Here is a 27,272-nt window from a genome sequence, read left to right as displayed (position 1 = left end):
AGAGGCATCTCATATCAACTTGTCTAAAATAAATTTCATTACAATTCCTCCTAAATCTGCCCCTCTTTCAATCTTATTTAGTTCTATAAAGGATACCAACATCGTTTCAGGCATCAGGGTTTATGGAGCTAATGGATTTGGAGGCTGAGGTCCTGGGCTATCCTTTCCTACCTTTGCAATCATGGAGAAATCACCCCACACTCTTTGGACCACAATTTGTTTCCTTATCTGTAAAATGAGGGATGGGACCATGGCCATGGCCTTTTAGGCCTCTTCCAGTTCTAAATCTTTGATCCTATGACCTCAAAATCATCCTCACCTATACCTTTTACTACCCCAATATCTCTTAAATCTGTCCTTTTCTCTGTGTTCAAATAGCCACCATCTTAGTTGAGGCCCTTTTCAACTCTGGCTTGGGTGGCCAGTCTCCCTTCTCAAGTCAGACCTCCTAAGTTGCTAAAGTGATAGTCCTAATGCATAAAAGAATGACTCTTATCTCCTTAGTTCCTTAAGTTCTAGTGACTGTATTGTTTCTAGGATATAAATCTGACATTTAAAGCCCTCCCCAGTCTGGCTGCAAGCCTACCTCTCCAAGCTTATTATACATTCCACCCTCTACTTGTTATCCCTTACACATAGCATTCATCCCCATGTTTTGGCACAGGCTGCCCTCATTCCTTTAATGCATTCTTTTCTCCTACCTCTCCTTCTTAGAAATCCTAACCTAATTAAAGGCTCAAGTGCCACTTTTGTCCATCAGTCTTTTCCTGATTCTTCTCTTTCTTCCATTATTACTTAATATTTACTTGGTGTATAAATGCTGAACTCTGTCCTCTTTCTTTCTCTCATAGAATGAAGACTGTGACTTTAATTTTTGTCTTTTGTATCTTCATCTCCTACCATGGCACCTGATAACACGTGCTTTAAACACTTACTTGTTGATTTTTTTTATTATTGTCTCTAGTCCTTGTCTAACAGGTTACTTATATTGTGTTTTTCATGGCTGTTTTTTTAACCTTACCTTCTGTCTTAGAATTGATACTAAGTTATCAGTTCTATAGCAGAAGAGAAGTAAGGGCTAGGTAGCAGAGACTTTCCTAGGGTCACACAGCTAGGAAGTGCTTGCAGTCAGATTTGAACCCCAAACCTCCCATTTCCAGGCCTGACTCTCTTTCCACTGATCCACTTAGCTGTGCCTATGTATTGCTTCTTGAGATTTAAATAGATACTTCCTAAGGTTTCTAATTAGATATGGCATACCCAAATAACATCTATTAAGAGCCTGCTATGTACTAGGCACTGTGATAAGTGATAGGAATTAAAAAAGAGGCTAAAAACAGTCCTTGCCCTTATACAACTTATCTAATGGGAAGACATACATACAAACAAATATATGAAACAAGCTATGTAAGGATAAGCAGGAAATAATTAACAGAGGAAAGACACTAGGATTGAGAGGGTAGATTAGACAGAATAGTCCTAACAAATTGTTTTGTGAGTTCTGGAAAGGAGTATAGGTTGTTCACTAACTTGGAAGAATCAGGGAAGACCTTGTGGAGCAAGTGGCATTTGAGTTGAACTTTAAAAAGTGAATAGGAATTTGTCAATTGACAAAGATAGAGTGGGAAAGATATCATAAACATAAGAAACAATATGAAACCTCATCATGGTAGGGAATTATAGAACCATAAAGACCTGCTTTCCTTGAGAATAGCATCCATGGAATAGGAATACTTATAAAATAGGTAGGTTGCTACCATACTGTAGGGGGCCTTAAATGACAAACAAAAGTGTTTTAACTCTACTTGGTTAGGGAATCATTGAAGTTTTTGAGCTGAGAAATAATACTAGATCTCTGCATAAGCAAGATTAATTTGGCAGCATTTTAAAAGATGAATTAAAGTAGGAAAAGAATGGAAATGGGGAGTCATGTTCCAGGAAATCCATTCAGTATATCCCCAAAGTTAATAACTTCTTGTTCCTAATCTTGTTTATAAGCTAAAAACTGTTTTAAAGTATAGAACATTTTAATGTTGTGATTGATCCCCAAGTAATAAAATGATGTTTCAGTCTACAATAAAATAAGAAGCTTTTTGGTATTTAGAACCAATCAATGGTGGAGGCTTGTAATTGTTAGTTTTATTTGACTATAATATTCTTTTTGAAAAACATTGCCCACAATAATTTCAAAAGAAAATTAAATAAAATTCAAAAAAGGAAGACTATACAGAGTTGTTAATGATGGCATATTAAGAAAATTGAGGCTGAAAAGTTTTTTCTCTATAGAATGGTAAATTTGTCTTTTCTGTAAAATGAGTATGAGCCTGTCAATATCTTGTTCACACCTTTTCCATTAGCCTTATGAATGCTTTATGTTGAATTTATTCTTTATAGGATATAAATCTATCAATATATTCATACATTTACCATTTTTCTTCTGAAGCTGTATCTCAGCTATCAGTCTTTACTGAGCTTAAACCATAATTAAGTTTCTCCTCATGTATTTGACTATATTTATAACATTTTATATTCAAAAATAAGATACATCCATGACATTTTTTGCTGAGCTTCCCATAAACTATTATATTGTCAAATTGCTTTTTATAATACATAAAATTACTATATATTCTTTCTGTGTATTATTTTACATAGAATATTTTAAATAGTTTAGAAAAAGCATATAGTCAGCATCTTGAATAGTATTAAATATATATAGTATTGAGCTTTTTCTGTCATACATTAGCATGTTTGGTATAATAGAAATATTGCTCATTTATCGACCTTTGTTTTATAATTGGTTGCTATAAATTAAATGTTCCCTCAAACACATAAACTAAATTTCATTTCAAAACTAATTTAAAAAATAACTTCCCCTCCCTTTCAAAAATGTTCAGAAAAGACCAGAAATAAAACTATTTTTTTTCCTACTCTTGGATTAGGGTTCCCTATTAACAAATTCCCTTATACCCTGGTATTGATAAGACTATAACAACATTCTGATGGGTTATGAGTTTCAAATACATTCAATGAATCAAAGGATAGGATATAGTTCTTTAATATTTGTGGAGAGAGATGATTCTATTGTAAATGCCTACTTCATTCTGAATTACTGACAGCTTTTTTTCCCCCTTGAAGTTCATTGTTTTCTCAAGATAGTATCATTCTGCCCTGGGAATTACTTGAAATATATATGTCTTACCCTCTTGTTTAGCAGATAAGACAGACTTTAATCTAAATTATTAAATGATGATGCAACAGATTTTTTTGGATAGGAAATCAATCCTTATGGTTGTTGATCTACCTCAGATTTCTGCTTTTGGATTTAGGGCCTATATAGTTTGATTTATTGTTTTGAAGAGTATATAGGGAAATTATTCCTAAATGTCTTTTAAAAGCTTATGGTCATTTTGTAGTTTTCAAGAAAATGAAATTCAAAACAGCATATTCAGAATAATAAATTCATTTGTATCACAAATTAACTTAAATGAAAATACTTTGAGGATGTTTATATTAAAATTAAATAGAATATTTGGAATAAAAATGTAAATCTTAAATTTAAATGATTTAGGTTAGCCATGTAAAATAATCTGTGCTTTACTTTAGCTAATCCCTTTTATGAAAGCATTCATGAAATGTTTTATTCATCTTTGTATCATTTTTTGAAATTAATCCAGATAAATTATAACTGGATACTGAGTTCATTTAATCAAACTTTATCTCCATGATAGTTGTTTCTAATATAAAAACTACTTACAGATAATAAAATTTCAAGAGTTGATCTCCCTACCCATTGTAAAATTATGAGAAAAAGTTATGAAAATATAGGTTCTAAAGCACTTAGTCATGTCAAAATGAAAATTTAACATAAAGCTATTGTTTTGCCAAAATTGATTTGTTGTATGATGGTAGCTTTCAGTTTTTTTTATTAACTTCTTTGAATGGCCCCAAATGATATCTCTTTGACTTGTGTAAACTTTTCAATAGAAAAATAAAGCTTCTGTAAAGGTCAGACTTGAAATTTGTGAAGTATTAACCAGAAATTGAGGTAAATTTCTGCCCCTTTGATCCAGAGATTTCATTATTAGACACACAATCTAGGTTTATTGATAAAAAGAAAGATCTCGATATACATACTAACCTTTATATCAATCCTTTATGTACTAGTAAAGAGCTGTAAATCAAGTAGATGCTCATTGTTTGGGGGCAAATACTGTGGGCAAAGAAACTGAGAAGCATGGAAAACATGTGAAGTACTACAGAATAAAATAATAATACACAGTGACTACAACAATGAGAGAACAACTTTCACCAAAAAAAAAATCAAAAGTGAATGTTGCAAAATGACAAAGAAGCATGACCCTAAAGATGAGAAAACTACCTCATATCTTTTGCAGTGGGAAGATCACAGATTTGGAACATTGCATATATTTTCAGGGTTTTTTTTTTTAATGTATTGATAGATTTTACTGATTTTTATTTTTTTTAAACATATTCTTTGTTATGTTGGATAATTCTTTGGGAAGGAGGAGGAAGACAGATACAAGAGGAAATTTAGGTAATATAAAAACAAAAGTGTAAAAAAATTAATTTTTCTACATAAGATGAGCACATCATTGAGTTAAATGGGAGAATAAGGCTCAAATATACTTTAATTACCTTTTAAGGAAAAACTAGCTTAGTCCAGGTTTGAGTAGATGCTGCTTCTAAGATATCATGTGAGACTGTAGAGGATAGATGCAGTGAATGTGGTAGTGATAGCAGAACTTTACACCTAGTTGGATAAGGCAAGTGTTTGAGAGGGAAGAGTTTTGATTAACTTCAAGGGTAAAACTGGTAAGTGAGCTGGATGGATGTTTTATATGAAATATGCTGAGTTCTATTTTGGGATTAGAAATGTTAATGGGACATTTAGACCCATAGAGTCCATTGCATAGGGCCACTCAGTCTCTGGTCTCACAGAAAACATACAATTCAAGAGAGTTACTATCTTTCTTCTGCTTATCATCTCCATCTACAATTGCTCCAGAAAATTTTCCTAATTTATAAAGGATAAAATTTGGGTTTCCCTACATAAATATAAAATGGACCTCCAGCTCCCATACAAGCCTGCTTCAAGGTGTTCTATAGATATTGGATATGGGATAGCTTTTATTTCACACACAAAAAATGCATAAGGATTTGGAGCCCCCAAGGAGATATATACAAAGCATCAAGTGTAGGGGAATCAGATATGTGTACTGGAATTATTGTCGGATTTGGAGTTTAAGGATCTAGTTCAAATCCTAATTCTGGTGTTTACTATGTGACCTGTGATACATGTGATACATGTGATACATGTGATAGAACATGAAATTTACTGATATTCTTGGAGCCTCAGTTTCCTTATCTATAAATTGAGATGTTTAGTGGATTTATTACTAAGGGCCCTTCCTGCCTTAAATCTTTGATCTTTTGAACTTATTGCCATGTGAATCCAAAGGCATTGTTAGTCTCTTTTCATGAGATGACTATAAGGATGGAGATAGGGTCAGGGCCTGTGATTTTATGGGTATAGGTAACAGAAAGCACCAATGCAGGTGTATACTATCTCTACAATTTACAGCCTCTGAGAGTTGCCTACAGCTCTGAGAGAATTTCCCTGATGACAAAGCCAATATATGTGAGTATCAGAACGTAAACTCCATGTCTTCTTGATATTGAGGATGCACCTCTCTGTTTTCCCTGTCAGACTTCTGCTAACAAAAAGAAGACAGATTGAGATTTGAAGGAGTTGGCAGGAATGAAGTTCTTTCTTTATTCTTCTAGATTATTGAATTTATAGCAGATTGGAAGTTTGAGATGTTGGAAGGGATGATTTATGTAGGGCCTCTGAGTTCTCATGTGAGAGAGTAATCATTACTTTTCTGAATTTTCATGAAATCCTTCAAGCTTTCAGGTTTCTTGCTGTAAAAATATCAGACAAAATGACTACCATCCCAAGGTACCATAACGTGTGCTCTTTTTCTGGCTTTATGTAGTTGTGCTAACTGGGCATGTTTTCTGTTCATCACTAATGTCAATTTCTTAAGCTCACTAAAATTATATATTTCTAGTTATTCAAAGTTACTCAGAATAATGGTTTAGTTACTGTGGGTTTTTAAATTAATAATAAATAACTATATTATCTTTAAATTTTTTTATTAATAATAACTAGGGCAAAAGAACTTCCTGAATTCAGCCTGGTGGCAGGTCCAAAAAGAGGAAGAGGAAAGAGTTACAGCCATTTAAATACAATCGCATAAAAACCCTGGGACGCAGGAAAAGGTTATTTGGGGAATTACTAAGGGACTTCTGGGGGATGAAGTCCAAAGGCTCAAATTGTCCATTTATACATATCCCCTACCCCCTGTGATCCTTTGTGAACTTTGTGAACCAGTTTCCCCAAAAGGATCATGGAAACATAATCAACTTAAAGATTGCAATAATTTGTGGATAAAATGGAAAAGAGAACAAAACCAGTGATTACTAGGTTGACAAAGAGCCAATTTGGGGGCAGTCCCCTTTGACATAAGAGTATACATTTCAACCAACCTCCCCCCACCCCTTCAATTCACAATCCAAAGTTCACTCTGGATCTTCTGGTGCAGCATGTGATCTCTGCAGACATCTATCTTCATGGCGCATTCTTGATTCTGGGAGGTAGCAAGTTTCTTATCCTAAAATTGCTCAAATTTAAATCAAAGTGCATAACAATAACTTGACCCCCCTGAGGTGAATAATAACAAACACAGGGATCACTCAGGAATGAATGACTGAGTTATGAGGTATATGAATCAATTTGCAAAAGAAAATAAAAAAAAACATGAAAAAATCCAAATAAGAGAAAATAACTTGTGGATGAAATGCAAAATGTAAAAAAAGTCTTATATCTAAAAAAATCTAAGTAAAGGAAAAACAAATCTATAACAGGTCCTTGAATCACGGCTCAATTAAAATGATTTAAGCAATTATGCATTTACCCAATCAGCCAGGACTACAGAAAGTTTGCCACACCATGAAAGACAGAAAAGACTAGATTTCAGCAGCAAATGGGAGCCAGGATGGTAGCGAAAAGGAGGTGCTTGATAGAATGTGGCTCAGAGGAAGTCCAGCCTCTGACATATGTCAAAACAGCTGCAACTTCGAACCCCAAACAAGTTCAAGTCCTCTTGTCTCAAAATCAGTCCCACTGGTATCTGTTCCCTTTGACCTTGAACTCTATAGACACTATGCAGGTGATATGTGCTTCTTTAGCACTGTACAGTGCCTCTTTTGTATATTCCTTTCTTCTGGAAGCAGACAGAATCATGAAGTAAAGTCCCATAATTCTTTTAAACAATCAGTGGCATAATTTTTATAGTCTAAAGCTTTTTGGGCATGCATGAATATTAGAACAAATGTTAAAACTTATATTACTGTAAAATAAAAAAAATAAAGAAAAATCTTCTCAATACTGTTGACATGTGCTTCAAATACAAAAAGGAGAGAAAAAATAAATGCACATTCGAAGAAGTACCAAATTCCCCAAAATTCACAATAGCCCAGTTAATTACAATAGCAAACAAACCCACTATCATATTTCACATAAGTTGCTGTATGACATAAAACCTATGAACTGATGGGTATTTGTCACAATTTTTACAGACGTAGCAAATCTTTCATCCTTGGCAAACATATTTTACATTATGACTTTGTCTCTTCTTCCTACCTTGAAAAATAGCTACAGCATAGTCATATACATATATATATGTATATGACTTTATTTTACAATTTATTTTTATTCAGTTCTTTGACTTTAACACCAGTTAAACTTTTTTTTTTCTTTTCCTCATAAGACCAAAGTAGAATTTTAAATTGGTTTGGAACAGTTATAACTTTTGTTCTTTCGTTTGTTGGGAATGTGATTTCATATTCCACTAAGCACTTATATTTTGCACACATTTATCTAATTTTAAAAGAGAATATGATTAAGAAGAACAAATTTGATTGGTGTTCATTTTGTCCAGTTTTTATTCGATTAGTATTAAATGAATTCCTGCCAAGTGTCCCAAAAAATTGATTTTGGAGTTTTCGTGCTGTGGCATGGAATTACCCTCGATTAATTATTCTTGCTTCAAACCTTAGGAATTTTGCTTTTGTTGAGGAAAATATAGATATAGTCAAAATCTTTTAAATGATCTATTTGAACCAATGGCACAGGGGGTCAATAACAGTTTTGGGCACAGGACCCAGTATCCTGCATCATTTAATTTGTTTGATCTTGTTATGCCAAATTAACAAAATAGGGAGAGGAGATACTTGGCTGATTCACTTGAGCCTTGATGGAAGATAGGTTTTAACTGGCATGAGGTATGAGGGAGTGCATTCCAGAATGGAGATGGCCTGGGCCAAGATAAAAGAAGTCATTGGATCATAAATTCAGGATTGAAAAATAACTTGAGAGGCCATCTCAATAATCCCCTCATTTTCTAGATGAGGAAACTAGGTGTAGGGCTAAGAGAAATTAAGAGGAGTTGATTTCAGGTCTGTCATGGAGGCAATTTGCTGAAATAGAAAGAACTTCACTAACTTGCCTCCATGACAAACTGAGTAGTCACCATACTTGAAATCTGTTCTATTGTAAAGTAGAATGCCTGAGATAGGTTTGGAAGGTACAAGGACATACCAAGGAAGTAAGGTGACTTCCTCAAATCACTGTCTCAGGGCTTGGATTCAGTTCCTGTGTCCTTGGGGAAGTTACCTCACTTCCCTGGCTTCCAGTTTCTTCATTTGTAAAAGAGGGGATTCGATTTATATAACTTCTAAGGTCCTTTCCAGCTTTACATGTATAATCCTGTCACATGAAACAATATTTTCATGACCTTTGCTCAGGCAAGGTGGGATGGGGTTGTATTTTGTTGACTTACAAGAATACTTTATTTCCTCCATGAATTTTTCTAGTGTAAATGATGTGTGCTTTTTTTTTTCAATATGACAAACTGGAAATATTATATGATAACATATGTACAACCTTTGTGATATTACCTGCTCTGCTTGGGAGGGAGGGAGAGAGAACATGAATTGGAAAATGTCAGAAAACAACTATTAAACATCATTTTGACATGTCACTTGCATTTTAATCATAACTCATTTAAAAAAATATTTTGAAGCTTTGGAAAGTATTTCATGGTGATCTTGTCAGGTAAATAGTACAAATATTGAGTCAGTGTCATAATTATGTCTGTTTTACAGATAAGGTGAGATCAGAGATAATTTGTGTCTTAAGGTCACATAATTTTTTAAGTTGAAGAGCTAATATTTTAATCCAAGTATAGTGTATGACATGTATTAGGTAATTAAGAAAAGTTTTTAATTGAATGAAAGAATTGAGCTCACTGTTCTACTTCCCCATTTCACTATATATATTTAGAAATTTGTAGCATTTTAATTCATGAAATATTCGATTACATAAAATAAACCCTGTTTTATTGCATTTTTATTTTACTTAACAAGGTAGAGCTGAAAGTCAAAGAAGACTTGCTTGTGGATAACAAAGACAGTTGGCCTGTGGCATTACACTTGAGAAATGATTCTGACTAAAGGTCGATGATAATGTTAAGGCTAATAATAAGCTACTCTCCTTTACTCTTAGAGGCTGTCATGGGTTTTAGCTGGAATAAAGCCAAGTTAAAAGTTGTTTTCTGGAACAGTTTTGTACACATTACATTGAGATTGAAACAAATTGAGCATTTTAAATGAAATTATCATAATTATTGATGTAACCTGACTAGCTTTGAAAGCATAACCATCCCAGTTTCTTAAATCTTACCTGTAGTTAAGGTAAAGTAATGCTGAAATCTTAATTGCTAGCAGTGTAATGGCCATAAAACCTATACTAACTACTGGATTATTCTGTTTCATTTATTATATTGTACAGGCTTCAACACAAAACAGCCTCTTGCTGAGGCAGAGTTGTATTTGACATTCGAGATTGTGTCAGTTTTATTTCTATTATGCAGTTCCAGATGTGGTAGGAAAATTTTGGTATAGTTAAATATGAAGCTGAATCTACAAATTCTAGATGATCATTTGTACTATTTAGCATCATCTCCTTAAGGCTAGTTGATTTTTTTTAGCATTTTTCCTTTCTGCTGTGTATCCCCCTTCAAACAGATTCAAATAATTTGTACTGATCAATGTTTTACCCAGAAACAAAGAGCTTTATTAAATAATGCTGATGTAGAAAGAGTTCTCACGAAAATAATCTTTTAGGAGGTTATCTAGTGTCTTGATTTGAGGCCTTAAATCTTCCCAACTTATTGAAACATTTTGAATTTAGATGTTCTTGCGTGATAAATACAAAAGTATAATGGATTCCAAAATGTTTTTTAAACAGGAAGAGATTTAGTTCCATACTAGACCAATGATAAAAGTATGATCACAATGCATTATCCATGTCAACCTACAAAATGAGATTAGCTTCATGGGGTTAAGACATTACTTTAAATTATTATTAATTTTATTATATTAATAATATTATTATAATAAATATTAAATTAAGAAATTATCTGTATTGTTGCCATTTATGGGTAAGAAAGATATTCTTTTTTCCAAACTGTTTTGGGACCAAAATTGAGAATATCACATTTTCTCAAATAATGATTGTATTTTTGTGCTGATTTTTAATTCGTTTTTTTTAATAGAGGAAGGTTTGGAATTCTTTGTAATTTATTAATGTATGGCAACTTGTCTTGAAAACATCAGAGAAGACAAACAGGAATTGGGTGGGTAATTCAAAAGGTAGAGAAAATGAGCAAGAAGAAGTAAGGCAGCATAAAGAGGAGAATGTGGGAAGCACAAGGGAAAAATAAAATTTTGTTTTATATAATATTAGAAGAATTAATTTCTCTGCTCAGCCCTCTTCCAAACATCCCCATTGCACCTTTCTAAAACTTTACCTCTATATCCTTTATTAGGGAATGAAGATCTTGGGATAGTGTGCAAATTTTAGTAAACAGACTTGATTTTTCCTCCCTTTTTAATGTCTTCTGTAGAAGTTATGTAGTGGAAAAGTAGATGTTATAGAAACTAGGGCAGTGATTAAGACAACTGCCTGATGGTGCTCCAGAGAATACCTTTCTGCTTTCAAAGGGGCAGTTTGCTAATTCAAATATTAATTGAGGAAGGGTTTCTTTCTACATTTTCATATATTCTTATAAAACTTAGATAAAATTAGAAAGTTATGTACCCACAATATGAGATGGCTATTAGTATCAAATTTGATAATAAAACTAGCCATTTTGATTTTTCTCTAAGGAATGGGAGAAGTTATTAAAGTCTCAAGTGTTAATCTAGATTCTTGTTAAATCTGTTTGCTTAGGAGACATCTGGGTAGCTCAGTGGATGGAGAGCCAGGCCTAGAGAAGGAAGGTCCCGGGTTCAATCTGGCCTCAGACACTTCCCAGCTGTGTGACCCTGGGCAAGTAACTTAACTCCCATTGCTTAGCCCTTACCGCTCTTCTGCCTTGGAACCAATACACAGTATTGATTCCAAGACTGAAGGTAAGGGTTTAAAAATACATATTTTCATAATGTAGACAAGTGTAAGAACACTTACAAACAGCCTTGACTGGACCCGACCAATCTTACTACCATGAACAAGAAAATTATGCAAATACACTGGGGCTTTTGTTTTATCCCAAAATTTGCTGTTGCATAAACACCTGTAAACTTGACTGTAAAAAAAAATAGCCAGATGAATAAGTATGAATAGATGAATAGAGACTATGGAACAGAATTTTTATGTTTAGAAAAAAATCTTTATATATGACCTGATATAGATATAGATATATATTTTTTCATACACACACACACACACACACATACAGGAGTGCCAAGTGGGTAATTTGGAAAGAAGGGTTAATATGCTTGCAGTGATGGGTGAGAGTATCTTGGCTTTACAAAGTACCAGACTTTGGAAATCGGTAGATCCTCTGAATTTCTTCTTGAACACCCATCTCCTGATTATCCCAGTAATAGATTATCCATACAGCCCAAGACAAATCCCCCAGTATTTGCACAAAATCTAGACCATTCAATCCAGTAAACACTTATTAGGCACCTACTATGTACCAGACACCCTTAGGATAAATGCTGGGACTACAAAAAAGCAACAGGCAACCCTTACCCTCTAGGAGCTCACAATGCAAAAGACTACATGCAAAAGAAATTTTGAGGGAGCAGATGGAAAGTGGCAAAGCACTTCTCCCCTTCCGTCCCATATGTTTACAAGCTGTTTTCTTGTAATTTTATACCTTGACATACCACCTCTTCCCTTGTTAACCACATTTCCAGGAATTCGTCTTTTAAAGAAAACAGGATAAAACTTACAGGGTAAAAGTAGAAGCCCATCAGGTAGAAGCACACAATAGTAAGGATCAGTTTGGTCTAGGGAATCTTAATAGATATGTTTCTAAATACAGAGTAGTAGAAAGAAGGGGGTAGGTTGGATTCTTGCCCTTCCATTTACTATCTGTGTGACCTTAGCCAAGTGTGTTGTGTGATTGACACAAGGTTGTTAACCTCAGTGCTACCTTCAGCTATTCATTCTTCTCCATCTATCTCTCTGATCAGCTACCAAATCTTGTTTTTTCTACCTCCATAGCATTTTTGACATTTTTTTCCCTTCTCTTTCCTCATATGAGGGCATAGTGAGCACCCCCATTCACGCCCTCATTGCTTCACCTCCATTCTGGACTTTTGTAATTATTGGCTAATCCCGCTTCCTCAAGTCTCTCGCTGATTCATCCTCCACACAGCTTCAAGAATTTTCTTTTAAGTTCCAATCTGACCGTGCCACTTTGCTAAACTACAGGGTCTCCTCACTTCTAGAATAAAAGATAAACTCCTTTTTTGACATTTAACGCCCTTCAAGACTTGGTCCGGGGGGCAGCTGGGTTGCTCAGTGGATTGAGAGCCAGGCCTAGAGACGGGAGGCCCTAGGTTCAAATATGACCTCAGCTGTGTGACCCTGGGCAAATCACTTGACCCCCATTGCCTAGCCCTTAACACTCTTCTGCCTTGGAGCCAGTTCACAGTATTGACTCCAAGACAGAAGGTGTTAAAAAAAAAAAAGACTTGATTTCAGCCTTATTGTACATTATCTCCTTCTATACACTGGATGATCTCATCATTTTGCCTGAACTCCTTCCTCAATGGAAACCATTTTCCCACCCCCTCATACTCTCCTTATCACAATGACCCTGAAACCTGGGCCACTGATGAACAGATCCTATTCCCCATCCATCTCCTCCATTTCTCCTTAATGCTTCCTTCCCTTGAAGCATCCCAATTCAGTCTGTTCTGCCTTCTACAAGAGCCTGTTTTGTAATTAACCAACTCTCTCTACCTCCTTCCTTCTGGCAATCACTGAAACCTTACTTTTTTTTTTTAACCCTTGCTTTCCATCTTAGAATCAATACCAAGCATTTGTTCCAAAGGAAAAGAGTGGGTAAGGGATAGACATTTAGGGTCAAGTGGCTTACCCAGGATCACACAGCTAGCTAGGAAGTGTCTGAATCCAGATTTGAACCTAGGACTTCTTGCCTCTATGCCTGGCTCTCAATCCCTTGAGCCTCCTAGCTGACCTGTTCTCACTCTTTTTGTTTTTTCCCCTAGGCACTCTTATGTAATACTGGCTGTACTTTCATATTCTCAGACTCCCTGGTTGTCTCCTTTTTCACGCTTTTTACTTTAAATTCTTCATCTACCACCACCATTCAGCAAACATTTCTCTTTTAATGTTCTTTCAATCCAAATGTATCAATCTAGATCCTGGTAGCTCTTAGCTAGAGACCTTCATTTTTCTGACTTTCTCAGTGAGTTGAGTATCTTTCTCAGTCTATGTCCATTTCAACTCCTCACCTATAGGGGAAACTTCCATGCACCCACTGATTCTTTCTTAACCACCCTGGCTTCTCAGGATCTGAAGCTACTCACTTCTTATTACTTATATCACCACTTCTCTTCAGTGTACAGAGATAATTATACTTAAACTTGTTCATATTCTTTCATTGTTGTTCAGTCATTTTCATTCATGTCCAATACTTCATGATCCCATTTGGGATTATTTTGGCAAAGACCCTGGAGTGATTTGCCATTTCTTCTCCAACTCATTTGTGAGGCAAACAGTTAGTCATTTGCTCAACATCGCAATTAAAAAGTATCTGACCACATTTGAACTCAGAAAGATGATTCTTCTGGATTCTAGGCCTGGCACTCTTATCCTAGTCAGTCACCCTAGCTACTCACCTAGTTGCTCATTCTCACAGCTGCTCTAATTCCATGTTTGTGAATTCTGAAATTCCTTTACCTGTGAATAAATTGACTTAAAAAAATACTTCATTGGGCTCTTTCATCTCATTACTATAGATATTTCCTCCATCAGTAGCCACTAAAACTTGTTAGTACCTTCTCACGCTATGTGATTCATGTGCTTCTACAGATATTTCACAGAGAGGAAATCCACCCAACATGCTGTAGATATTCCTCTAGGTCATTTTACATTTTATAACTTAACAGTGGAGCTCATAAGCTATCTACTTACCATGACACACTTTCTCTCATGCCATACAATCATAAATTTTCTTATTGTTGCCTTCAGTCATTTCTTGTGCCTAGATAATCATTGAGGATATATAATGCAGTGTCTTTGCATCTATCACATATCTTTACCTTGCCTTCTAGATCACCAAAACTTTGATTCTTCTCAGATTGTGATATTTTAAGATTCACAATCATACTGTGATGTTAGAATATTTTTTAAAACTAAAAAAATGAATCTTCTTTGACCTGAATTCAACAGCTCAATAACAGTCCTGTGTTCCCATATATACCCAAACATTCATAGCAGCCATTTTGTCATAGCAGAGAACTAGAAATGAAAATGCATATCATTTGGAGAATCACTAAATAGATTGTTCTCTATGAATATAAACAAATATTACTATGTCATAATAGGAAACAGACATCTCTTAAGCATTTACTATGCAACAGGCACTGTGCAAAGCACTGGGAATACAAAGAAAGGCAAAAATTCAGTGTGATGGAGCAGATAACATGCAAACAAGGTATAGAGCAAATAAAGTAGAGATAATTAGTAGAAGGAAAGCATTAGCATTAAGGGGATTGGGAAAGGCTTATTTTAGGAGGTGATTTTTTTTCATCTAGGCCTTGTTGGAAGCCAAGGAACTCAAGGAGATGGAGATGAGAAGGGAGAGAATTCCAGCCAGTGAAAATTTATGAAGTAGCTTGTGCAAGGAAAAGGAAAGAGGTCATTGATACTGGATCTCAGTTTGTGAAAGTGAGTAAAGTATAAGAAGACTAGTAAATCAGGGATAGGGGGATCATGAAGGGGTCTGAATAACAGTTTTATATTTGATCCTGGTGCTCATGAGGAGCCACTAGAGTTTATTGAACAGGATAGGACAAGGTCAGACCCACACTTTAAAATGATCATTTTGAAAGCTGAGTGATTCATTGGAGGTGGGAAAAAATTTGTAGCAGTGAGGCCAACAACCTGGCCATTAGAATAACCCAAGTGTGTTGTGAAACAGATGAGATAGAGAAAAGTAGGGGACATGTAAAAAGTTATAAAGGTAAACTAGATAGACTTTGGCAATGGATTGGATAGAAGATGAGGTTGGGGGTATGTACATGAAAGTGAGGAGCTGAGGTTAACGTCCAGATTTTGAGCCTAGGTGACTGGAAGGATAGTAGTACCCTTAAGATATGTAAGAGTCAAGAGGGAAAAATTCAGGAAGAAAGATAATGACTTCAATTTTGGACAGGTTGAGTTTGATATTTGTGGGACATCCAGTTCAAGATGTCTTATAATGAATGAGAAACATGAAGAATTCAAAGAACCATAAGAAAATTTACATGAAATAATGAATAAGCAGAACCAACAAAATAATATGCACAATGACTACAACATTGTAAATGAGAAGAACTAAGCTAAACATTGACACATAGTAGGCATTTAATAAAGCTTCCTTCTGTCTGTCATATTTCTAGGAACAGTTGCTTGTGACCACAGAGTGCCTTGGCTATGAATACCTCTACTCCAAATTCTGTGCCAGAGGTTATAAGGGGAATGATCACTTGTCAAAATACATGACTGCAAACAAGGTAATGGAGTTGAAGTCATTGAAGGTACCATTCCAAGAAAGTTCTGTATATTGTTACACTATTGTATGAAGTGACAACCACTTATACCATGGAACATATAACCCATATATGTGTAATGATGCTTAAAGTAAGGACATATCTGAAATCTTATTCTTCTATGCTCATTTCCTTTAGAATGGTTTTTGGAGAGGAAACTTTGCTTTTCTCTTAGAAACTGTTAAATTTATATGATTGGACTGGCTTTTTAATTTGGTGATCACCAGGGATTTAATTTCTAAATCCCAAAATGAATTACTAAAGTAAATGGAATTTATGGTAGTGTATTTTTACAATAGAGGGAAGATCTTAAGGAAGAGAGAAAAGGGAAGAGAGAGAGAGAGAGAGAGAGAAAGAAATCTATGGCTTCCTCAGAGCCAGTTAGAAATTCTAAGCCCCAGCCAGGGGAAAGGAGTCTCAAGATGACAGGCCTTTCTCAGAGGTTCACACCTCCAGAAAGACAAGGAAACTAACACTCACCATGGTGACCATCCAAAAGGAAAACAGCCTGAGGTCTCCTGCACAAGCTCCTCCAGGGTTCCATTTCCACGGCCAAGTGTCTTCACTCTAAATCTTGAGTGTCTCTGTCTTCTAGTCTCTCCTCAAGTGTCTGTCTTCCAGTCTGACTCCGAGTGACTGATTGAAGTCTGTATCCTTGTGTGTTTCTTTTCCCTCTATTTAAAGACCTTTTTCTCTTGTGTCACCTCCCCTAAATTTTATGGCTACCAATCACAGCAGACTCTCCTCTCCAGGACTGGTCACTTAATGTATGAAATGGGGGTTCACATCTATTGTAGTTAGTTAACACCTTTTTGGTTACTTAACACCTTTTGTCCTTAAAATGGTTAGATCTAATTTAAATACTGAGTTAACCCTTTGGGGATTAAAAATCTAAAAATAGACAGGGGATTACAATTTAAATCTTCACAATAAAGGAAGAGCTAAGTACTTTCATTGTTATAATCAGGAGTTAGCTAAATCCAATCTTCAAAACTAGAAATTTTGGCAAGCAAAAAAGGAGGGGGCAGCAAAGGATGGTCCTTTGATGTTACATAATAGAAGGGATCGTTTATCTGATGCACATGGGCATCAGTAGGTTTATGAAATATAGTACGATTGATTGTCTTTTCAATTTTTGTTAATGTGATTTTTCACAGTGCTCTGCACATGAGATATAACTAAAAGTGTTTTATTTTCACACTGTATTTTTATGATGCCTGGCTTTCCCATTTATTTAACTTAAGTTAAATTTTAAAATGGGTATTAGTAATAGAAATAATATATTGCTATAATTAATATCCAATTATATGTACCTATATATATAAGTGCTGTGTCCTCTATGAGTTTAAATACTTAAAAAGACCTGTGATTTCATTAATATGAGTGCTTCTTCTGATATAACTCCTCTAGTTCTTATCCGTATCATTCCATAAATTCTCTAAAGCGGATCCACCTAGTTGTTCTTTTACTGTTCTATGGATCCTAGTACTGTTCTCTGACTCTTGGGTTGTCTGCTTTTGTTCTCAATGTATAGTGGCTATCTCCATATGCTCAGGAATACTCTAATTTGTAGTCATATATTATTAATAATAGAACATTATTATATATATAATAAAACTGTTGAAAATGGTTTTTTAAAGTTCTAGTCTTTTTAGCATCATTTAAAATACAATTTAAAGCTTTGGAGAGTTTCTTAAATGTGATTGATCCTGATATTTGTTTCCTTTCCAGTTCCAGGTCCAATTCATTATCCACTTTAGTAACTTTCTAATATATATGGAGGCAGCATCACCTTTACCTCAGATTCTTAGTCACTTGTTCTTTCTCAGCCTTGGTTCTTACAATAATCAATTGAGATAATATGTTTAATGTGCTTTACAACCTCTAAAGCACTATACATACATACACACACGCACACATATGTATGTTTAAATTATCTATTATTATTTTATAGTGATGCAGTAATTCAATAGGCTGATCATATAGATTTTAGCTTAGGTAATATGTTCTGAATTGCCAACAGATTTATGGAATTATTCATTGTGACTAAGGGAATGAATGGACTTGCAAAGGGTCCCTCTGAGTCAAGTGTGAGGTATGACCAGGTCTTTGGATGTTCACTGGGAAAGACGCTGATGGCAATAAGTAAGGAGTAATGTTCTCCTCACACTTTTAATAAGGGAGTACTGAGGCAAATAGCATATAAAGTATAGAGACAAATGGCATGATGGAGAACAGGGATAGGGTCCTAGAGGAAGGCAGTCAGCTTGAGACAGAGAATGAGGAAGGGAAGGGGCACATAATCATGGATCACTGTTGCAAGCACTAATGTGGCAGATGGGTACTGGGAGCAGAAGGGTAGGAAGTTTTGGGATGTTGTTATTATAGAGAGGAAAGGACTCTTATTTGTGTCTCCTTAAGGTAGTTTATTAACATATCCACATTACTATTTAATTCATTAGTATAATATTTGCTGGTGTTCTTTTGTGTTATATGTGGAGCTTATCTGAGCCTTATAGACCCATGGCTAATTAGCAGGCCTGAGAGACTATTACAGTAAGGCCTTTCAGGCTTCCCTTAATTTAGCATATAGTCTTAGGTTGTGGCCTTGTTAATTTATGAGACAGTTTCCAACAGCTTCTATGATCCCCTAAATTTTTAACATATGTTCTTTATCCACTATTGACCATTGATTTCATTAGGAAGACCTTTAATTCTAGGAGCATCCATGGCATCTCAGTCCATTAAGATTAATTCTTCCATTTAAGTTTTATTTTTAAAAAATAAAATATAGACATGACAGATAAGATGCCAAATGTGTGGTAGAGCAAGGCCAATTTGACCGAATCATAGAGTGTTCAGATGAGAATAAGAGGTTGTAAAACACTTCAAATATCAACAAAGAAGTTTGTATTTGATCCCAGAAGTAATTGGGGAGCCCCTAGAGTTTATTTATATGGTCTAACCTGTATTTTAAGAAAATCACTTTTGTGTTATTTGAAGAAAGAGACTTGAGTCAAGGAGTCCAGATAGAAGTCTTTTGCAATAGTTCACCTTTCATTAGAGGTTAGAGTGAGAGAAATAATTGAAAAAAAAATCAATTTAATTTTTAGAATAGTCTACCTAAAGAGTAAGCAGTGATTGAGAATTCAAACCTTCCTCTATCTTCTATCCTCTAATATTGTTTCTGAGGAAATTGTATCAAGTGTTATCATTTTGAAAATTTTTAGTTGGATCCCTAAAATTTTACATTTAGTATAGAGTACTATATCAAAGAAAACAATGTGTAAATTAATTACAAAGCTGTCTATGAAATGGATATTTTATCTCTTATTTCCATTTTTTTTTCATGGAGTTAAGATAGAAATAGTCCTCATTGGACAGGTAGATAAAAATAGTTTTAGGATGTCAGCTCATCTTCTGTAAGCTCATTGAAATTATCTCCAGGAGAACTGGAGTAGCAGACAAGTCTAGAGGACGATCTTCATTCTTTTCCTCCATAGTTTCTATTTCTTTTGCTTTGTCTCACTATTCTTAAAAAAGGTTTTCATTTTGTGTAGTTTGGAGGTTATGAATATTCGGTAAGGCAATATTTATTTTAAATGTACTTCAGTTTGACAATTGAGGAATCATAAGGGCCAGCTGCTGCTGCCCTATGTGAGGATCATTAAATATTTTAAAATGTCATTACACAAACTTATTCTGCATGGCCTGAAAGAATGAATAAAAACAAATAGATTTTTCATTTTAGTTAAGGATTATAGTCTAAAGCCAATCTAGAATTAGGTTATACTGCTTCTAAGACATCATTTTCCAGATAAAAGAAACTGAAGCTCAGAGAGATTTAAGGAATGACTTACCCAAAATCACATAGTAAGTTAGAGCCATGATTCAACCCCACTATTTCCAAATGGAATGGACTGCTTCATTGGATGATATCACTGAAAGGTATTAAGTAGAGGCATTTGTAGCCATTAGGCAGGGACATTGAATAGGTAGGATTTATATTTTGGGTAGAAGTTGTATTTGATTATCTCTTAGGTCATTTACATTCCTGGAATTCTTTTTTTTTTCTCTTATTTAGTGATAGACGCTAAGCAGATAATTTTATTTCTGACTTTGTATCATACTGGGCCCAAAATATAGTAGGTGCTTGATAAATGCTTATTGTTGGTGATCCACTCTTTTGTGGCACAAAAGACACTTGCCCTAAACTCCTAACAAAGTATATTCAGTGGCAGTGGTGAGAAATGTATATGTAGTATTTTAACTTTGATCATACCTGGCACCTTGTAGGTTCTTAATAAATACTTTATTGATCATTAGTATGGTATTCATCAGCACTTTTATTGGACAGAGTTAAGATAACTTTTTCTATTGCCTTTATTTATACCAAGTAGTCATCTTACATGTTTTTCACTTAACTCTGCTTTTTTTTACTCTGTATCTTTTTTAATATAATTTTTATTTTATTAAAAAAATTTTTCCATGGTTACATGATTCATATTCTCTCCTTACCCTTTCCCCTCCCTCCTCCCAGAGCTGACAAGCAATTCCACTGGGATATACATGTATTATCACTTAAAACCTATTTCCTTACCCCAAAGAGAAAATGGGGAAAAGGACTTGTATGAGAATATTCATAGCTGTGCTCTTTGTAGTATCAAAAAATGAGGGGATGCCCTTCGATTGGGGAATGGCTGAACAAATTGTGGTATCTGTTGGTGATGGAATACTATTGTGCTCAAAGGAATAATGAACTGGAGGAATATCATGTGAACTGGAATGACCTCCAGGAAGTGATGCAGAGTGAGAGGAACAGAACCAGGAGAACCTTAATACATAGAGACAGATATACTTGTGGTACAATCGAATGTAATGGACTTCTCTACTAGCAGCAATGCAATGATCCAGGACAATTCAGGAATTCAGGGGGACTTATAAGAACACTATCCACATCCAGAGAAAGAACTGTGGGAGCAGAAACACAGGAAAAAAAAAAAACTGCTTGATCACATGGGTCGATGGGGATTTGATTGGGGATGTTGACGCTAAGAGATCACAATCTTAATGCAAATATTAATAATATGGAAATAGGTCTTGACCTATGTAAAACCCAGTGGAATTACTCATTGGCTATGGGGTGGGGTAAAGGGAGGAGAGGAAAAGAATATGAATCATATGACCATGGAAAAATGTTCTAAATCAGGGGTGCCCACATTTTACACAGGGGGCCAGTTCACTGCCCCTCAGACTGTTGGAGGGCTGGACTATAAAAACAATACTATGAACAAATCTGTATACCACTGTCTGGGATAGCAGACAGAGGCTGCAGTGCTGGCTGTGATGGGCCTGTCACACCTTGTACTTTGAGGTGCTTCCACATACAGTGATCCTCTCACTGACCGCCAATGAAAGAGGTGCCCCTTCCAGAAGTACGGTGGGGGCCGAATAAATGGCCTTGCAGGCTGCATGTGGCCCATGGGCCGTAGTTTGGCAACCTCTGTTCTAAGTCAATTAAATAAAATTTTTCAATTCTCTCAAAAAAACCAACTTATTTCCATTATTCATTTTTGTAATTACTCCGTATCTCTTACATCCTGTTTTAATGACTTTGTTATAGTCATCATTCTTTAATGCAGAGGTGTCATACTTAAAAACAAAGCAAAAAAATAGACTTATACCAGATTAAAATGTAATTGAGAAATGTTCATTAAATATGTAAATACTTGTTGTTTACATATATTTGACATATAAAATATAATAGATAATGTTAATTTGTGGTTTTCTAAGTCAATAGTCAACAAGGATCCTTTTCTATTTGAGTTTGATACACTGCTTTAAGATATAGTTATATTTTATTACATTTATGTCCCATTATTTGTTCAGCCATTCCCCAGTCAAATGAGGATATTTTGTTTCTGGCTTTTAATTATTACATGTGAAATCAACATTTTTGTATATATTGATATCTTAATGCTTAAGTGTCTCCTCTTGTGATATAATTCCAGTGTCCATGGATCAGAAGTTATGAAATATATTAATTTTGTATGTGTAATTTCAAATTGTTTTATACTTTTAGATTGATAGTTCTATAAGCAGTGAATTAGTATGCCTGTCTTCCCCCAAAGCCTTCAATAATGAATTTTCCTATGTGTTAATTTCTCTACTAGCTTGGCAAGTATGAAATGACACTTTGGGATTATTTTATCACTTTTATGATTAATATCTTGAACTTTTTTTAGCTCAATTTTGGTATTTTATATTTATTCTTTTGAAAATATTTTATTTATGTCCTTCAACTACACCACTTGTCTGATAGAGTGCTTCTTTTTTAAAATGAATTTTTATTGCCCTTTTGCTTTTACATCTAAATTTCCCCCTGTTAATTCCTTTTCCTCTCCCAAAGAAACATTCCATATAACAAAGAATTAAAAAAAAAAAAACCTTTACCTTCCATATTAGAATCAGTACTGTGTCTTGGTTCTGACAAACAAGCAGTAAGGGCTAGACAATGGGGGTTAAGTGACTTGTCCCGGGTCATGCAATTAAGTCTGTGTGAGACTTGAACTGAGAATCTACCATCTCTGAGTCTAGCTCTTAATCCACTGGGTCACCTAGCTGCCTTCAAGGAAAAAGAAATTTTTTTAAAGAAAGGAAAACAGAACAGACAAGCCAAACCTAACAATACATTGAAGAAATATGAAAACATATGCTGTGTGGCACACCTATGGAACTCTCCACCTCTGCAATGCAATGTGGAGAAGGTGTCTTATATCTCTTCTTTGGGACAAGCTTGTTCTTTATAATTTTCAAATTCAAGCCTAGAGATGGGAGGCCCTGGGTTCAAGTGTGGCCTCAGACACTTCTTAGCTGTATGACTGGGCAAATCACTGACACACCCACCCACCCCCATGGCCTAGCCCTTACCACTCTTCTGCCTTGGAACCAATACACAGTGTTGATTCTAAGATGAAAGGTAAGGTTTTAAATAATTACTGCATTATGAAAGAGTTTTGATCTATATAGCTTTATGGCACTGTCTTTTTCCTTCCAACTTTTAAAAAACTATGACCTTAAAAAACTATCCCTTGATATTTTTGACCTTTTATTCCTCCAAATGAATTTTGTTTTTTCTCCAATTCTATTCCTCCAGTAATTGATGGAATTGGACTAAATCTGTACAGTAATGTTTAAAATATAGTTATTTTTACACTAATGGCATAACCCAGCCATGAATAATGCCTTTTTCCAATTTTTGATGTCTTTATAAATTTCTATGAAAATTTTCAATGAATCTTACTACTGACATTTAATGTAATTTGATGTTATCTAACATAGAATGTTCTTTCTCTTTCTCCTGTGTTTTAATATTCTGCCACTTCACTGAAGCTAATTGTCCCAATTTTTGTGTTTATTCTAAAATTCTCTTTAGTGTAATTATATTGAGTGTCACTGCCTTTGCAGAAAATTTATTTCCTAATTTTTTTGTCTTGTTACAGCCAGCATTCTTAATAACTGTGCCAAATGCCTTTAAGTATAATGCACTTTTTCTTTCCCGTCTCTTATGCCTTGGTGTCTCTTTTTTTAAAATCCTGTTAAACATCATAAATTCTGTTCTTACCTCTTCGTTTTAACTTCTTATGAGATCTGTAGGTACCATGTATGTAGCAAATCTTTGAGTTTTGCTCACTAATTCGTTCTGTCTTTTTCCTCATTGTGAGTAAGATCATCCTATTCACATTCATAGTAATGCTTATTAAATTTTTAATCTACCACCAAATCTTCATATATTTATAAACATAAATATATACATATATGTGTATATCTATAATGAAAGAGAGGAAGAGGAGGGAAAGAGATTTTTTTTAAAGAACTATTTCATTTGTTCTCTCTCCTTCCATTTTTTATTGGTCCTTTCTGCTATTCTCAAGGTTATATATGTTCATTTTCTTCTTTATTGTAGGGTTCTGTTCATAAATATTGTAGAATTATTCTCTTTTGGACATTTCTCCAGATAGTCTAAGCCTCTGTAATACTTATTCCTTGTGTTAGAAGCTTTAACTTACTCATTTCCTCATTCTCACTAATTTTTCCCTCAATGTGAGTTTCTTCCCTTCCCCCTTCTAGTTTGCTCATTTGTTTTTCTTTCAGTTTGTTTTGTGTATGTATATTGAGATGAAGGATTATCGAGATTCTAACACATCTCTCTCATTCAGATTGCCCAACCCTGTATTTTTATCATTCTCTTCTACCACACCCTAGAGAAACTTCATTTTTGATAAGTAGTCATTTTGAATTTTAGCTGTTGAATATCCTTATAGAAAGACAGCTCTGGCTGACGCTTTCCTGGATTTTTGACTGAGAAAGGAGAGTAGCAAGAAATATAAACAGAAACGTGACATTGAGGTAAAAAACTTATTATAGAAAAAGGAAGAATAGAGTACGCTATAAAAATAGTATCATCTTTAGCTTCTACATATAAGGTATAATACATCCATATGGGTACATTCAACTTCTAGTGTACTTTAAAAAGGAAATTTCATTAGAATAAAGAACATGTAGGAGTCTTCATGAAATTTTGTTCAATTTCCAACTCATAAATGTTTGTATCTGTACTAGAGGGGTCTTTGGATAGCAGTTCTTATAAAAGATTCAAACCAACTTTGAGGAATTCACCATAATCCTTATTTTCAGTTTAACAATACTGCCTTCAGACTGGTATAGAGAATGTTTTCATATTTCTCAAAGTTGAGCTCTGAAGTGGCTAGACTTAGCCTTCCTATTAGGACTTGTAAGACTAGATTGTTGGATGAAGCTTCCTTTTCTGCAAATAGATCTCCATTACTCGGCAAGCTCATTTTTTCTCATTAAAAATTTTCTACTTCTTTTTCAAAACTTTCTAAATACTATTCTTCTTTCCTGGAAATACTTTTTTTTTAGCTAAGCCATGTCTATCCCTATCCTTGCTTAGCATGTTACTCAGAACATACTATCTCTAAGGTAACTCTACCTTACTTTCATCACTTCCGCATGCCTTAAGAACTTACGTGTTTTTTCCATTGTATTAGTTATAACTTATTTGTGAATGGTAGATGTTGCAGGTATCATTCTAAAATTGTTATTATAGCCCATCTCTGACACTACATTTTAAAGACACGGACTGAATATTCTGTTTCTTTTTTATTTCCCCAGAAGCCTAAATAAATGATGCTTTTTGACTTGTATATCACTTTTCAGGTTTCACTTTATATTCTCTATCATATATAACAGAAGATTTAAAGATCTTAACCTTGTTATACCAAATCCCTCCCTTTCCAAAAGATGGACATTATCAGCTATAGCTAGGACAGCCAAAATGCATCAGTTTCTGTTTCTGCATTAAATAATGGATTAGAAATTGCTGTTTAATCCCTTTTGGGTCAAGTGTAATATAATCCTTTTTAAAACAAACCTAAAAAACTTTGATCATGAGAAACTGGATTCCACTACAAAATAAAATTTATTTTAATATGAGAGAAATTTAAATGTTTCAGAAAACTAACAATTTGTTTAAGCTAGTTGTCAATATGCCTGATGAAATGCAATTTTAAAAAATTCTTTTCAGTGGTTAACAGTTTGTGCTTGATCCGTAATTATCCTTAGATGCATATGTTGTAATTTTCTCATGTAGTTTTTGTTTTAACATTGGCCCATGGTGAAATAGAGGTAGCTTGGGGGTGGGGAAGGATGTATTTCCAATTGGTACTTTTTAAAAATTTAAAAGTAGGAACATGTTATTTTTCCTTCTCGAAGGATTTTGTAATAAAATGAAAATATTCAAAGAACTAAAAGTTATTTAGAGATTTAGAAAATAGCTAAAATATAATAGCCCTAAGATAAATTCTTACTTAGTCATTATGTGGGAGGCAAGAATTGCTGTATATTTTCTTGAAGGAAAAATTTTTCGAATAAAAACTGCCATGTTCTAAGACTAATAAAGAATATGTAAATTTTCTTTTTTAGTTGAGTAGGAAACAAGGTACTGTATAAATTTTGCATTCAGATATCTAGGTTTAGGATTTTCTTTATAACTTAGACAAAGGATTATTCTTTCCCTACTTGTTCCTTTTTCCAATCTTTTATAACCATTGTTGACATTTGTAAAAGTTAATATATGTTTGAAAAGAGACAAAAAGTTGAGTAACAAACTACAGTAATAACTGTTTGCTTTACTCTAATGTCAACACCATAATACCTATATGCAGTTTTTACTTGGATTTCATTGGATTTTTTAAAAAAAATCATAATTCATCTGGTATCATAGTTCTTTCCCAATCTACATTTATTTGCCTAGACTCCCCACTCCATTTTGTTAATTTAGGAGTCACATTTTTGGGGGAGGAGTAGATTACAATTCCAGCAAATGTCTCTAAAGTCCAGAAAGATATTTCTTCTTGACCAGAAAATAGGTGTTTGAAATATTAATGTTGTCCAGCAATATAATTAATGTTGACCTTATTCTCTACCTAGGGTCACTCCCTAAGCCTAGGTAAAGCCTATTTTTAATGGTCTGTGCTATGTTAACCATTACATCCTCTTTGCCTTTTCTGTTGATTTAGAGGCAAAGAGTATTTCCCACATCTGTACAGTAATGGCTTATCCATCACTAGATTGTTGGATTTGTTTGCAGAAAAAAACCCGATCTTTTTCCTCTGAAGTTTGGGTATTCCCTGCTATACCATATCATGAACATCCAGAATAGAAAGGAAAGACCATTTGTATAAGGATTAGGACAGTTTTAACTACTCATTCAATCTTGGGAATACAAATAAATCATATTCCTGTAAGAAGCAAAAACAAAAAAATTCCCCTTATTCTTAGAACCAGGAAGATTGGAGACCTGAAGAAGGGGGTATGATTGAGTGGTGATTTTTTTTTTTACCCTGTGTTCTATAATTCACTTAAGTAGAAAATATTTTGTATGTACTACCTTAAGGTTCATAAAGTTTGGCTTCCAAGAAAGGACAACTCTGCAAGTTCTACCTCCATAACCCTGCCACTTACTCTCT

General features: G+C 34.4%; 1 protein-coding gene across 14 annotated transcripts in view; it reads left to right on the top strand.

Annotated features, from left to right (window-relative positions):
* LNX2 (ligand of numb-protein X 2) overlaps nt 1–27,272 on the top strand; it is a 90,572-nt gene that overhangs the window by 24,604 nt on the left and 38,696 nt on the right. For 6 of the 14 annotated variants that reach the window (XM_056794709.1, XM_016421857.2, XM_056794710.1 and 3 more), the window contains one exon: nt 16,072–16,185. The exons of 3 other annotated variants lie outside the window; for them this stretch is intronic. The gene's annotated coding sequence lies outside the window, so the exon portion shown is untranslated. Of the gene's footprint in view, nt 1–15,225; nt 15,359–16,071; nt 16,210–27,272 lie in introns of all 14 variants that reach the window. 5 more of the 14 variants (XM_016421855.2, XM_016421856.2, XM_056794715.1 and 2 more) reach the window with 2 other exon arrangements.

This window comes from Monodelphis domestica, chromosome 4 (assembly GCF_027887165.1).
Source record: "Monodelphis domestica isolate mMonDom1 chromosome 4, mMonDom1.pri, whole genome shotgun sequence".
NCBI classification, from domain to species: domain Eukaryota; kingdom Metazoa; phylum Chordata; class Mammalia; order Didelphimorphia; family Didelphidae; genus Monodelphis; species Monodelphis domestica.
This window is presented reverse-complemented; position numbering and strand designations above follow the sequence as displayed.